General features: G+C 35.8%; 2 long non-coding RNA genes across 4 annotated transcripts in view; one reads left to right on the top strand and one right to left on the bottom strand.

Annotated features, from left to right (window-relative positions):
• Positions 1–2,652: 2,652 nt before the first annotated feature.
• On the top strand, positions 2,653–13,345 carry LOC145511099 (uncharacterized). Of its 3 annotated transcripts, none has more exons than XR_014057504.1 (8): positions 2,653–2,682; positions 3,350–3,694; positions 5,514–5,655; positions 5,813–6,003; positions 10,352–10,430; positions 10,794–10,893; positions 11,236–11,334; positions 13,132–13,345. It is a non-coding gene; the product is annotated as an uncharacterized LOC145511099 (long non-coding RNA). The 3 variants fall into 3 exon arrangements; XR_014057503.1 differs by lacking the exon at positions 11,236–11,334 and adding an exon at positions 9,962–10,141; XR_014057502.1 differs by lacking the exon at positions 11,236–11,334.
• Positions 8,257–14,676, bottom strand: part of LOC145511100 (uncharacterized) — a 158,310-nt gene continuing 151,890 nt past the window's right edge. The window contains exon 2 of the long non-coding RNA XR_014057505.1: positions 8,257–10,389. This is a non-coding gene — a long non-coding RNA (uncharacterized LOC145511100). The remainder of the gene's footprint in view (positions 10,390–14,676) is intronic.

Below are 14,676 nucleotides of genomic sequence, written 5' to 3'. Positions count from 1 at the left end.
GCGATTCATGGGGTCACAAAGAGTCAGACACAACTGAGCGACTGAACTGAACTGAACTGACATTTTGATGGCAGCCATTCTGACCGGTGTGAGATGGTACCTCACTGTGGTTTTGATTTGCATTTCTCTGATAATGAGTGATGTTGAACATCTTTTCATGTGTTTGTTAGGCATCTGTATGTCTTCTTTGGAGAAATGTCTGTTTAGTTCTTTGGCCCATTATGTATAATATTTTAAAGATAGTGCTTAAATCAGCAGGGGGGGGGAGAGAGCAAATGCATTTGAAAATGGGTTAACAAATAGTTTTGTGTACTAACATGTATGCCAGACATGGCAAACAGAATTTCAGACAATTCTAAAGACATGGATATGATGAAATGACAACTATCTAAAGATATTAACCAGGATACAGCTCAGAGTGGGACAAGATTAAAAGTAAAGAACTCAGGAGAGATGGAGAATAAAAGGAGAGGGCCTAATAGTCATCTTTCCAAAGATAATATATAGAATGAGAGATATTTTATTTAAAGAATTTATTTGCATAACATGTTTCACAGCTATCTCTGATGAGTCCAGTTAGTTCAATAACAAAATTGGTTTTCTGTATCTTTACAAGTGAAGGGAAGATCCAGGGATGCATTGGTCTAATTGTCTGACTAATGTTAAGAGACAAGCCGTGCATGTGAGACCTGAGACACCCTGAGGTGGCACTAATGCCTCCACGTATCTTCAAACTGAAGCAAACACATTATTTCTGTTTGCACTTGGGGAGCGTGTGCTGGGAAATCTTTCAAAGAACTGGATAAGATGAAGGAAGCTAATGCTACTGTAACAGATTTCTATTAAATAAAGCATATTTTTACAAGATAGTTTATCTGTTCCTTATAAAATCTCTCAGATAATAGTGGTATTTTAATAAATAAAATATTAATATATGTTGTTAAACAGCCTTTCTAGTATTTTTATTTCTAATTTAATTTGTTCTAACAGTTTATTTCAAGTATACTAAGTAAAAAAAAATTTACTACTTAATTCACAGTTTCCCTCATATTGAATTTGACACTTTCACAGCAAGAAAGAAACAGCATAATTCTATGTGGGAACAAACTTTATGGTATATTGAACCAGAGAAAATGATTTTTTTTTCCAGATTGAAAAAGTTATAGTACACAAAATAAAGTGTATTTTTGTTTCATTCTACAAAACTATTACCTACATTAGGATAGGAAAACAAATCTAATGTAATTGCAGAAGGATGAAGAAAATTAATACAAGGGCATTTAGTCATCAAGTGTTAAAACTTAAGCTACAACCTTTCTTTAAAGAACTGGGAATTGTCTTAGCCAATTGTAAAATGTGAAACCAACCTCACAGACAGAGTAAAACTGGTCTCACCTGACGACTTGCAGCGTTTCAGTTAAGTAGAGAAGCAGCAATACACGCACAGTTAATCTCAGGGAGAAGATACACATCGACAACAGCAATAACAACAACAATGAAGAAGTATCCCTATTTGATGCTAAGATACCAGCAAGGTCAACAGCAGCCTCTTTAGTTAGTCTGAAACAGTATTTAGTTCCTCGGATCAAAGGCTTTCAAAAACTATGCTCCCTCTTCATAGAATTTTTTGTAAACCTATCCATGGTACATTTTTTGGTAAATCAGAAAACTGTGTTTTTGTATATACATTATATTTGTTAAAAGTACATGTGTTGTGTTGGGGGGTTGGGGAGTGAGGATACTACCAATGTAAAAGACTTAAGTGATTTATAGTTAAAAAAACACATATTAGAAATACATAATATTATTTTTTAATTTCACATTTTACTTTGTCAACAGTAGCATCCACTAGTAGGAACAAGGCAAATTGAAAATGAGCATTTTCAATTATTTTGAATCTTGTTTTCTCTCAGAATTTAATAAGTTTTCAAGAGCAAACAACACACACTATCACACTTTTTTTTTTCTTGTTGAGTTCTCAATTTTTATTCCCCAAAGGTGAGACAGAGGAAGAATTGCACTTCAGTTGAAAACACAAATATCAGAAAAAAGCATACACCTCCTTCTTAAGAGTCCTTATTCTCTTAGCTCTTAAGAATGCTTTCATTTGAGTTTTTCAAGCCAAGTAATCTTTTGATTTCATTAAATATAATGCTGATTTCCATTTTAGATGAATGAATTTGAAATTACTAACATGTCAGAATAAGCTGGCAGGGTAAACAAGTTTGGTTACATACATTTAAACTGCTTTTTAATTAAAGCGATACTTAATTGTGATACTGATTAGAATGTGAAGTGAAACAACAGAAAACCTATGAGCTTTCTTAATTAAACTAAAAGCTTAATAGGGATTTGTTATTAAATGTTTTTTATACTTTGACATTTCAGGTAAATACACACATACACTTAATTACATAAATTATTTTTTATTCATTTAGCAAAACTAACAAATAAATAAACAAGAAACATCTTAAAAACTCACAAGTGCTATGAAGAAAAATGAGAGCAGTGTAGTCTAGAGGGAGGGAGGATGACCTTTCAGATGGGGAACAGGAGGCCTCTCTGAGGGGCTGACAGTGAGTGAGGGCTAATTCCTTTCGGATTTCTGGAGGACGTGCATCATAGTACAGAGAATAGAACGGACAAAGTTCTGACACCAGGGAGTTGACAGCATGTTTAAACGTAAGATCAGAAGCCATGGTGTCTGATGCACACTAAAAAAAAAAAAAAAGTGAAGGTGGTAATAAGTGTGTTTGGAGAGGCAGTCAGGGACTAGATTTAGCTGGATTTTATAGACATTAGTAAAGAATTTAGATTCTATTTTAAGTGTGACGGCAAGTGCTAGATAAATCCTGCAGTATGATTGCAGACAGGTTTGGAGAACGACCAAGTCCACTTCCTCAGCTTGGTTAAGGAGATAGAATAAGCTGTTAGATAAAAAGTCTAAAGATGAGAAATGACAATTTTGTTTATACCTAAAGGTTATATACTATACCCTGGAAAATATATTTCTAAGAAAGAAGTGATAACTCTGGCCCAGGCGAATGAACAGAGATAAGTATCCTAAAAGATTATATGCTGGCCTGCTCCAGCTTCATGTAGCTATAAGCCCGAATGGAAACTGTTAAACAGCCAGGAGGTGTGCTACGACTCTAAGTCTTTCACTGACATTTAAAATTTCAACTTGGCAGATTTCTATGACCCTAAAGCTTCTGGTCAAACCTCTTGTATTGTGATTCTCATCCTTCTACAGTGAATTCTGACAATACTGGCTTCTCTATAAATCATTTAGATATATGAATCTTATTTAATGTGGCTAAATTATGTATGTATCTGATCTATTCACCAGTATGTACCTGCTATTCACACTTGCTGATACAGTCACCCAGCAAGAAGCCACTGGAGGATATTAGGCTGGCAAGAAACATGATCTGACTTATGTCTTAAAAGACCATACAATAAATATAATGAAAGCATAAGAATAGAAGCATAGCTGCAAGCAAAGGTTTTATTGTAAAATAAAGGCAAGAAGTGATGGAGCCTGGATAAAAGTGACAGTGGAGAAAGTGGGGTCAAGTAGTGCTCAGACTCAGGACATCTTCTGAAGATGGAACTGAAGTGTTTACTAACACTAAACGCAGAGCATGACAGAGAGCTATAGGATAACTCTAAGCTTTTTGGCCTGAACAGCTGGGTGAGTGGTTATAATATTTACTGAAATGCGGTACACCATAGGAGGCATGGTTTTGAATAATCAAGTTTAGTTTGGGGTATATTATGTTTGAGGTTTCTAGTAAGATCCATGTAGAAATATCAGTAAGTCAATTGGACATGGAAATCTTTATTTCAAGGGAAAAGCTGAAACTGTTCTCACAAATTTGTGTGTCATCCTTTTATGTATAGTAACTAAAATCAAGTGATATAGTTGTGATTATAGAAGGACAGGAGAAAAGATTCTTCAACAGAAAGTTGGAGTGGTCTCCAACTTTTAGAACTGGGAAAAGAATAATCCAGTAAAAATAACTGATAACAATGTCTCGTGAGGTATAAAAACATACACACAAATGTGAGTCTCAGTAACTGAGTGAACAAGTGTTTCAAGAGAGATTGATTATATGCTTCTGCAGACTTAGAATGTCAGACAAGATAAAACAAACTGAGATAAGATAGTGAAAATTTGCCATTGAATACCTCAAGTTAGAGGTTAGTGGTGAGACATTGACAAGAATAGTTTCAAGAGTTAAACTGGCTAGTCTTGGGCTTCCCTTGTGGTTCTGCTGGTAAAGCCTCTGCCTGCAATGTTTGCAGACGTGGGTTCGATCCCTAGGTTGGGAAGACGCCCTGGAGAAGGGAAAGGCTACCCATTCTGGCCTGGGAGCCTGGGAATTCCATGGACATGGGGATGCAGAGTCTGACATGACTGAATGACTTTCATTTTCACTCACTGAGTAAGGATACTGATAAAATTAGTCCAGTGTATTTTTTTCTTTTTTTTTGGTATCCTGAAACCAAATGCAGTTCTAAATACTGCTGAGAGCAATTAGTTTGGGTGGAGGAGGGGAAAAATTGTTAGCAAAGAGAAAAGACAAGGAAAATACGCTGTGGGGGAATGTAGTATGTGTCTTTGAGGGCAGTCTTAAGCTTCTGTGGTCATATTTAGAGTGAGGATTAGCATGTATGTTAGTAACTTCAAAAGTAAGGAGATCAACAAAAAACTATTGGCTTCAGTGGGTAGAAGTCATGGTAGAATCAAATAACATGGAGAGTTGGAGTTCTTGAAGAGTTCATATTTTAATGTGAAAATATGAGGGGTGTTGGTTTCAATTAAGATTTTGGATGTAGTTCAGAAATTGGTAATGATAATGTTTAGAGAGAATGATGATGGAATGGGTGATTGAAATGAATTATAGGACAAAATTATTGGAGGTGAGCAAGTATAAAACTAAAATTATAATATGTTGCATAGATTACCTATATAGATTTTGATTGATGACACAAAGAATAAAAATATAAGTACTGGTGGAAGAAACGTAGTAAACAAGTTGATAAAACATCAGTGATGTTTTTTAGTAGGTGTTTACAATCATTAGGAAAACATTCACATTTACAATTTTCCCTGATGCATTTTAAACAAGTTGTTCATCTGCTTGTTTGTTTTGAGAGATGAAAATGCATCCTAGCTCCAGGACCACTGCTTCTTGGGGTGTGAGTGAAAGACTCCTAGAGAGTCCTACTGTGAACACAGTATACTTAGATATCTAGACTTCAGCTAGAACAAGAAGTAGAAGAAATATTCAGACACAAGGAAGATAGAGGGACATTTCTTTGTTCAGTGGTCACAGTAAGAGTTTACACTGTGAGAGAAAGAGCCTTCTCAGTGGATATACCGAGCCTTGTGTCTTCAAGAATTTAGATGACTAAGGGAGATCTATAAGAGTCTTGGACTACTTAGGATACTGACATAAACGAGGGTACAGAGAGTATTTGGATTAACTTTTATGGTTTCTTTACAGAATGTGATAATCAGCTCTAGTTATGGTCTTCTATGGAGTGATATTTTAAAAGTTTAGTTCTGGAACAAGAAGGGCTGGCAATCAGAAGTGGTCTCACCGTATGCTTGGGGGCTTCTCAGATGCCCCCACCTTCAGTCGTGATGTGAGTGATGTCAAAGCTGGGGGGGAGGTAGTTTCATCAGGAACATGGGTACTCCGAGGGATCTTTGTCACCCCATATTGAACTTTACCTCCCCAAAAAAACACCTCTCATATTTTTCTAGACTTGAATAAAAGCTCATTTTCCTCCATTTTACCAGGGAATAAGAAAAAAAAAAAAACAACAAACTTCGCCTCATACTGTAACGCAGAATTATAAGGGAGGAAGCCCTTGGCATGAATCAGCTCTTTGGTGAATTGCCTTAAAGAAACATCATACCCGTTTTCCCCTGTGAATGCAAGAATACAAATGGGAAGGAGGACACAATGTCCTAGAACCAACACTGAAGCGGTGAAAACATGATAAATATTAATGAGAGTTTAAATAAGACGTAATTTCAGAGTGCTAATTGTATTTAATGACAATAAAAATATTTATATTATTTCTTTAAGATTTCACAGAATGCAATGCCTGCATGATATTCCATGAAAAAGCAGTTTCTATGGCTAATTCACTTTGGAATATCTACCTAATATATGCATATCTTAGATTCAGACAGTATAAGTTATTGTGGTATTGGTATACGAGAATTCTTACTGTAAAAAAATAAAATGAAACAAAACTCGTTTGCTTTTATTTAACCAAGAGCTGCCCATTGTCGTTGATCCGTAAAACTATGTTTCTGTGTGTATCTGTGTGTATGTAAATACTTACTGAAATTTTGTAGAAATACTGTCCTGATATTATCTCCTATTTATCTATGAGGCTGTTGTTTCTTTCAGTTCAGTTCAGTTCCATCACTCAGTCGTGTCCGACTCTTTGCCACCTCATGGACTGCAGCACACCAGACCTCCTTGTCCATCACTAACTCCAGGAGTTCACCCTAACTCATGTCCATCGAGTCGGTGATGCCATCCAACCATCTCATCCTCTGTCATCCCCTTCTCCTCCTGCCTTCAATCTTTCCCAGCATCAGGGTCTTTTCAAATGAGTCAGTTCTTCACATCAGGTGGGCAAAGGATTGGAGTTTCAGCTTCAATATCAGTCCTTCCAATGAATATTCAGGACTGATTTCCTTTAGGATGGACTGGTTGGATCTCCTTGCAGTCCAAGGGACTCTCAAGAGTCTTCTCCAACACCACAGTTCAAAAGCATCAATTCTTCAGTGCTCAGCTTTCTCTATGGTCCAACTCTCACATCCATACATGACTACTGGAAAAGCCATAGCTTTGACTAGACGGACTTTTGTTGGTAAAGTAGTGTCTCTGCTTTATAATACGCTGTCTAGGTTGGTCATAACTTTTCTTCCATGGAATAAGCGTTTTTTATTTTCATGGCTGCAGTCACCATCTGCAGTGAATTTGGAGCCCCCCAAAATAAAGTCTGTCACTGTTTCTGCATCTATTTGCCATGAAGTGATAGGACCAGATGCCGTGATTTTAGTTTCCTGAATGTTGAATTTTAAGCCAGCTTTTTCACTCTCCTCTTTCACTTTCATCAAGAGGCTCCTTAGTTTTTCCTCACTTTCTGCCAGAAGGGTGGTGTCATCTGCGTATCTGAGGTTATTGATATATCTCCCAGTAATCTTGATTCCAGCCTTTGCTTCATCTAGGCCAGCACTTCTCATGATGTACTCTGCATATAAGTTAAATAAGCAGGGTGACAATACCCAACCTTGACGTACTCCTTTTCCTATTTAGAACCAGTCTGTTGTTCTGTGTCCAGTTCTAACTGTTTGCTTCTTGACCTGTATACGATTTCTCAGGAGGAAGGTCAGGTGGACTGGTATTCCCATCTCTTGAAGAATTTTCCACAGTTTGTTGTGATCCACACAGTCGAAGGCTTTAGTGTAGTCAATAAAGGAGAAGTAATGTTTTTCTTGAATTTGCTTGCTTTTTTATGATCCAACAGATGTTGGCAATTTGATCTCTGGTTCCTCTGCCTTTTCTAAATCCAGCTTGAACATCTGAAGTTCTCAGTTCATGTACTGTTGAAGTCTAGCTTAGAGAATTTTGAGCATTATTTGCTAGTGTGTGAGATGAGTATAACTGTGAAGTAGTTTGAGCATTCTTTGGCATTGCCTTTATTTGGGATTGGAATGAAAACTGACCTTTTCCAGTCCCGTGGCCACTGCTGAGTTTTCTGAATTTGCTGGCATATTGAGTGCAGCACTTTCACAGCATCATCTTTTAGGATTTGATATAGCTCAACTGGAATTCCATCACCTCCACTAGCTTTGTTTGTAGTGATGCTTCCTAAGACCCACATGACTTTGCATTCCAGGATGTCTGGCTCTAGGTAAGTGATCACACCATCATGGTTTTCTGGGTCGTGAAGATCTTTTTTGTACAGTTCTTCTGTGTATTCTTACCACCTCTTAATACCTTCTGCTCTGTTAGGTCCACACCATTTCTGTCCTTTATTGTGCCCATCTTTGCATGACATGCTCCCTTGGTGTCTCTAACTTTCTTGAAGAGATCTCTAGTCTTTCCCATTCTATTGTTTCCCTCTATTTCTTTGCATTGATCACTGAGAAAGGCTTTCTTATCTCTCCTTGCTATTCTTTGGAACTGCATTCAAATGTGTTTATCTTTCCTTTTCTCCTTTGCCTTTAGCTTTTCTTCTTTTCACAGCTATTTGAAAGGCCTCCTCAGACAACCATTTTGCCTTTTTGCATTTCTGTTTCTTGGGGATGGTAGTTTACTTACAGCCAACATTCAAACATATGGTAGGACACTGGTAATTGACTTCTGACAATTTAAACATCTGACTAGATTATTGATTATAGTATATAAATACCCCTTTGGACTTACTACTTTCAACACAAAGAGTATTAACAATATGTTTGAGCTAAAGTGAAATATACAATGCCTCTTGATAATATGTGTAGAATCATGTGTGATTCTGGTTTCCAAATGTCTAGTTTTGTATATGTAAGATTATTGAAATCGTCAGCATATACTGATGCCTTCTCTAACCTTGGGCATTAAGAAATAAAGTCACTAGTTTTTTAATGGTCTACTAATCAAAACACATATCTATTAATGTAGATAAATAGCTTTTACTTTACTTTCGAAAATTGCTTTTTTTTGAGACCAAAATAATATCTCAAATAAAGCAAAAGTAAGACACAATTTTATACATCAGCGATATCCATCACTTGGGAATGCAAATCTCTGCATTTCCTTCAAACAAAAATAATCAAATTTTTTCTTTAGATCATTCATTGGAAAATTCTCATAATGATATCCTCCATTCAGGGATGGAAATGATAGGATGATATCCACTTATTATAATAATGACTTTCAACAAGAAAGCATTCACAAAACTTAATGGCTCAAGCAAACATTAAATGTATAATTTTAGCAAGCAACTATATGGCATGAGAGGAACAAATATATACAAATTACCCAATATAACTATTCCACGTACAGCACAGTAGTCAAAGCAAGGATTAGGCCGCCAATAACTATAAAATGCGCACAATAGCACACTACAGTGAAACCAAATAAAACAATTTAAAAATTACAATGATAAGTTTGATAACTGTGTAGACACTTTAAGTGGTCTATTATGGAGAGAGATACATACCCATACACACATAATACACATACTTCTTACTACTAAATTTTTAAGTGACACAATTATTACTTTATAAGGCTTTTAAATGGGTGTGGTGTATCTTTCATGGTTAGCAAACTCATATTCAATTAGATGGGTTTGCCTTCAACATATTATAAGTTTATCAAACAAATGATTATTTTAACATGTCACTTTTTAAAATGGAAGTGGATCTTTCATACCGTAAACCTGGTTACTTGGGGGAAATAGAACTTGCATCGAGCTTAAGATAAATGTATAACTACCAACTACAGCTGATATTTAGTAATGTCTCAAGTGTTTTTATATTTACTATTTTGTGATGGCCTTCAAGTTAACTAGAAGAGCAAAACGGAGTCACATTTTATATAATAAAATCCATCAACCATGGTCCTATGCAATTCAAGTGCTTCTCACCATATGAACTATTTATAGCTTGGCATTGTGTTATGTATCAACTTGAAATAGACTAAAGATAAGAAAATAGAGATATTCTGTGATCTGATTTCTACCGTTTTGTATTTCTCAGGGACATGCTCATTTAGAGCTAAATTCATATTGCAATCAATAGCTTTTGTGTCCTCTTTACCCTTACTCCATATCATTAAGAAGTTTATATTTATTCAGTATTAAACAAAACACAATGAAAATGCTAGTATGAAACAATGTTGGAAATACATTATCTGAAAACTTAATTTCACTATGACAGCTTTCAAAACAGGAAATATGAGTGTTCGCTGAGAAAATCAACAGAAAATATCGCTGTTTCTAATCTGGCATGAGTCAAAATATCACATTCTTGATTTGACATGAAGAGCTGCAAAATAGACATGCTTGTGGCATTGCTCTCCAATAATATCTACACAAGACATAAAACGCATTTGCTTAGGTATGCAGTATAAAACTGATCAATATTCCCAGCTATCTGCATTAATATCCACATATGATACAAATGTAATTTGATACAGTTTATACCATTTTTTTCCTAAATTGTCCAAACACTCTATTGACTGAAGTGAAGATGTATCTTTTTTAAAGTATAAAACTTCTTATAACATAATAATATAAATTTTTACTCACATTATAATTTTTCCCTCAGGTGCTCAAAATCCACAAATCCTATTGGGTTGTCAACACCTGGATGAAGGAGAGAACATGGTCTGAACACAAGCTCTATGGTAAAGATTTATGTCTAAAAATACAGAGAGACAAACCGATACAAAATACACAGGTTTGCTGATCAAGTGTCTGCTCTCTGACATTACTCTTCAATGGTGTAACTGATTTCAGGAAATTGATTATTTCCTCCAGTGCTGAGTAAATGATCAAGAACAGTTTCTTTTATTTTCCTGGTTTACACTTAAAGTCAATGGTCACCTCTTTCAGTTAAAATCACTCTTTCCTGTACCTTCCTAGAAAGTATCCAAGTTGATTTTTAAACATCTTTCAACTGTTTTAAAAGTCCATATCATTAATATTTACTTGAAAAGTACTTGAGAATACTGTCCCAGTGGCATTTTCATTTTTTCACCATTTCTCAGACCAACGTAATTTAGCAAATAAATGCAAAATCACATGCCAGATTTGACTTTGAGGAGAAAGTTTTCACCTGCCCAATCCACAGTGAACTACTTCAAACAGGTAAGTCACTTAAAAATTAGTTTAAAAATAAATGAGGGTCACAATAGGGATCAAATACAAAAATTAGCTACATAAGGAAAAGGAATAAAAAATACAATTCCTGAGCAAAAGAGGTCATTATCAAAGGGCTCGGTGTTTCATCAAAACACAGTGTATTTCAGGTTCAAGTGTAACATACAGTGTATACTTTCTCTCCATATATTTAAAGTTGGAACATTTAGTTCCATCTACAGGGTTTGAAGGAAGTCTACATATTTACACTTTAATATTTATGAGTCGATAAAAATGAAAGCATTTTCATCAATATTACTTTTACTTTATTTGACTGAATTACTTCAACAGCATCTTACAATTTTACAACTCAAGTGACTGAGAGAGAAAGAAAATGATGCAGACTGTGGTACATTCTTCTTCTCTCATTTCAAGTGCAGCTCTGCTTTGGTATGAAGTCTTGCCTGTTTTATTTTGCTTTTGTTTTTTATAAAAGTAAAGCATGAGTATGTTTTAGAAGAATGTATCTAACTGTACAAAAATTCCCATGTGCATTCATTTTAGTTGAAATGTATGCTCAGTGAATTTATATGGCCAAGTGGAGGACTGATTCTGATTAATTTAGTTCTCTAGTTTTAAAAGATTGACGTTGAATAGAATGTCTTTTCCTTTGTGTGTCCTGATTTTTTTCCACCTCCCTACAATGAAAGAATCTCATTTTGTCCTCTATTTCAACCTAGAGGGTAGTAAGTCATTCCCTTAGGTGTAATAACCAAGGCACTAACTGTGATTCAGTTAGCAAGATGGTAATAATGATAACAATATCTCAGAGTCTTTTTCCCTAGAGACTCTCAAAGACACTACCAGTACTAACTCTCCCACATTATAAGTTTCATGATCTGTACCCGAAGGTTTAAATGTAGCCCTAAGCTGAAAAGAATTTTTTTTTAAAGTGGCACCTTGTTATTATTATAGCATACATTTATTCCCTGCGTGCCTTTGGGTTGTCTCTGCTTATGACAACAAGTTTTTACAACTGTCAGCAAGTGCCAGCACAACTGGAAAAGGGCAAGTGAGAATGTCTTGTACTTCATGTATCAACAATATTACTTCCCATATTCCTTTGTTCTGGATAGTTATAGAGTAAATATATATTTAGTAGCATCAAATGGTGCCTGGAAAAATTATCAGGGTTATGAAAGTGGGGAGAGAGCTAAATGCTTGTCGGGCTGTTTCATTTTATAGGGAAAATCTAGCATGTCATATTTGCTCACACTAATATGTTTCTTTAGCCCCTAAAAGCTGTTTCTGGATTTTTATTTACTGGATGTATTTGTGTACCGGTCAACAGTGAACAGGGTTTCTTTAAGATTTCCTTTCTCATCCATTTCCTCCATGGAATGAAGTGAAGGGCCACAATAACAGAAATAGTAAAGCAAGAGTTTTTGAAACAGCTCATCTTTGATCAAAAATTGTTTATAGAATGATTAAGGATACTGGATAAAAGATGAACAGTAAAGCAGAGGTTCAGATGAGGTATTAGGAGCATAACACATTTCTCATGTCAGAAAACTTCTCTTGCTCTGTAGCACAGGGAACTCTGGTCAATGTTATTTGCAGTCCAGATGGTAGGGAAGTTTGGGGAGAAATGGATATACGTATGTATGTATGGCTGAGTTGCACTGCTATGCACCGTAAACTATCAAAACATTGTTAATTGACTATATTCCAATATCAAATACAAAATTTTAAAAATGACAAAACTTGCTAACTTTGGAAACAATGATCAAAGCTAAGTTTGGGTATATAAAAGTTACAAGGGAAGCATATCAAATTGAACTATCATTAGATCATTATCAGTCTATTTTGACTGTCAGAGATTTAAAAAAAAATTAGGATAGCAATGAAAGAATTTTTAAATTCATAAAGTTCTCTTTTAATGAACTATTGAACTGGATACTTTGCACATATATGCACATGGGCAGACACCTATAAGCAAAAAGTAAGTTCACATACCGTGATTAGATGTGTGGATGCAAGGAGACAAGGGAATGAAGAATGAGAAGTACTGAAATCTCATCCTCCCTGAGATAGTCCTGAACATCGCCGCCTAAATATCTGATTCTTATTAAGCAAGGAAACACGTGTGTGTCCATTGTTGACAAGGTCAGTACCTTCGTTTTCAATAGCAATAGAACTGCGAGTGCAAGACACCATTCTATATGACTACCCAGCTCTCCTTCACAGGCCGGGGAGCACAGCGATGGATTCATCAATGTGTTTATTACTTCAGATCATCTCAGATATTCATGACCAATTTCCTCCCCCCATGAACTTTATCTTCCATCATATTCACAAAATGCCGTGTCAAGCTTTTCAACAAATTGGCTCTAAAGTCTTTTCCAGATTTTTAGCACCAATAAGAGATATATTTACATTAAAGGCAACAAATTTAAAAGTGTACATATTTTTTCAAAAGCCTGTATTGATATACAATAAGAAAAACATCCTATTAAATTATCAGAATGTAAAGCTGCTCCTTATCACAATTTCTTAATTTTAAACTACAATGACTGTTATTATTATGGGTAATTTGGAGCGGCAGAATCCCTTTCCCTGATGGCTCAGATGGTAAATGCAGGAGCCCTGGGTTCAATCCCTGGGTTGGGACGATCGTCTGTAGGAGGTCGTGGCAACCCACTCCAGTATTCTTGCCTGGAGAATCCCACGGACAGAGGAGCCTGAAGGGTTGCAGTCCATAGGGTTGCAAAGAGTAGGACACGACTGAGTGACTAACCACAGCGTATTATGGAGCATAAGCTTTGCAAAACACGCTCACTTGCATAAACCTTTACTCAAAATCCTCTGTAGTGCAATTCAGTCACACCCTACACGCAGAAGAAACTACTGTCTGACAATGGTAAGTAACTTGACAAAATCCCATTACAACTTCAAAACTAGTTGATCATACTAGTGAAAGCACTACCATAGAAATCGCAGTCTCAGATCGAGAGAGGAAGCCTGTGAAGTCGAAGATTTATGAAAGGTAGGGTACATTGCTCCGACTCATGTTTTCTGGGGAAAAAAAAAAAAGGCCCGGAATAAAAGAGCACAGTTTTCTCAGAACTGTAGAAACTGATTGGGGTCTGTGGCTTGGGGCTGTTACCTGACGGCACGCCTGCAGGTACAAACTTGCCTTCATCTACCTTGACTAACCATAGTTATGACAGTATTTAAATAGGGATTTTTAACCCAACTGACTTACTGCTTCAAATGAGTAATTATGAACGACCATTGAAGTCCTCCTGAGTTTTCAGATAATTGGCCTCAAATACTTAGAAGTATTTGAGCTCTTCCTACCCAACAACCTGTTATTACTCAGATCACCTTTTTCACAGGACTAAAGCCCATATGTAATCTTTAACAAGTATTCAATTATTATACCCTCTGGAGCATTCATACATAAAATGCTTTATTACACATTTTTTAAAAGGGCTGCTGAATTTATGAATAACGTCACACTTTCTCATTTGTAAGAGACTGTCCCTAGAGACTTCATTCTGTAAGATTAGAAGGTAAAACTCCTAACTAAATAACCCCTTGGTCTGTGCACTTGTTTTACAAAAAAAAAAAAAAAAAAAAAAAACGAAGTTCAATCTCACAGGTGATTCAGGTAGCCACTGGTTTTGAATTTATCCAATTCCAATTATTAAATAATTATTTTCTAAAAATTAGCAGGCCTGTTTTAATAATGTTTTAACATCTTAACATCTTAGCAGTGGTCAGAATCTT

This window comes from Giraffa tippelskirchi, chromosome 6 (assembly GCF_054371585.1).
Source record: "Giraffa tippelskirchi isolate mGirTip1 chromosome 6, T2T-mGirTip1v1.2.pri, whole genome shotgun sequence".
Taxonomy (NCBI): Eukaryota; Metazoa; Chordata; class Mammalia; order Artiodactyla; family Giraffidae; genus Giraffa; species Giraffa tippelskirchi.
The sequence above is the reverse complement of the archived record's forward strand: the minus strand, read 5'-3'. Positions and strand labels throughout refer to the sequence as shown.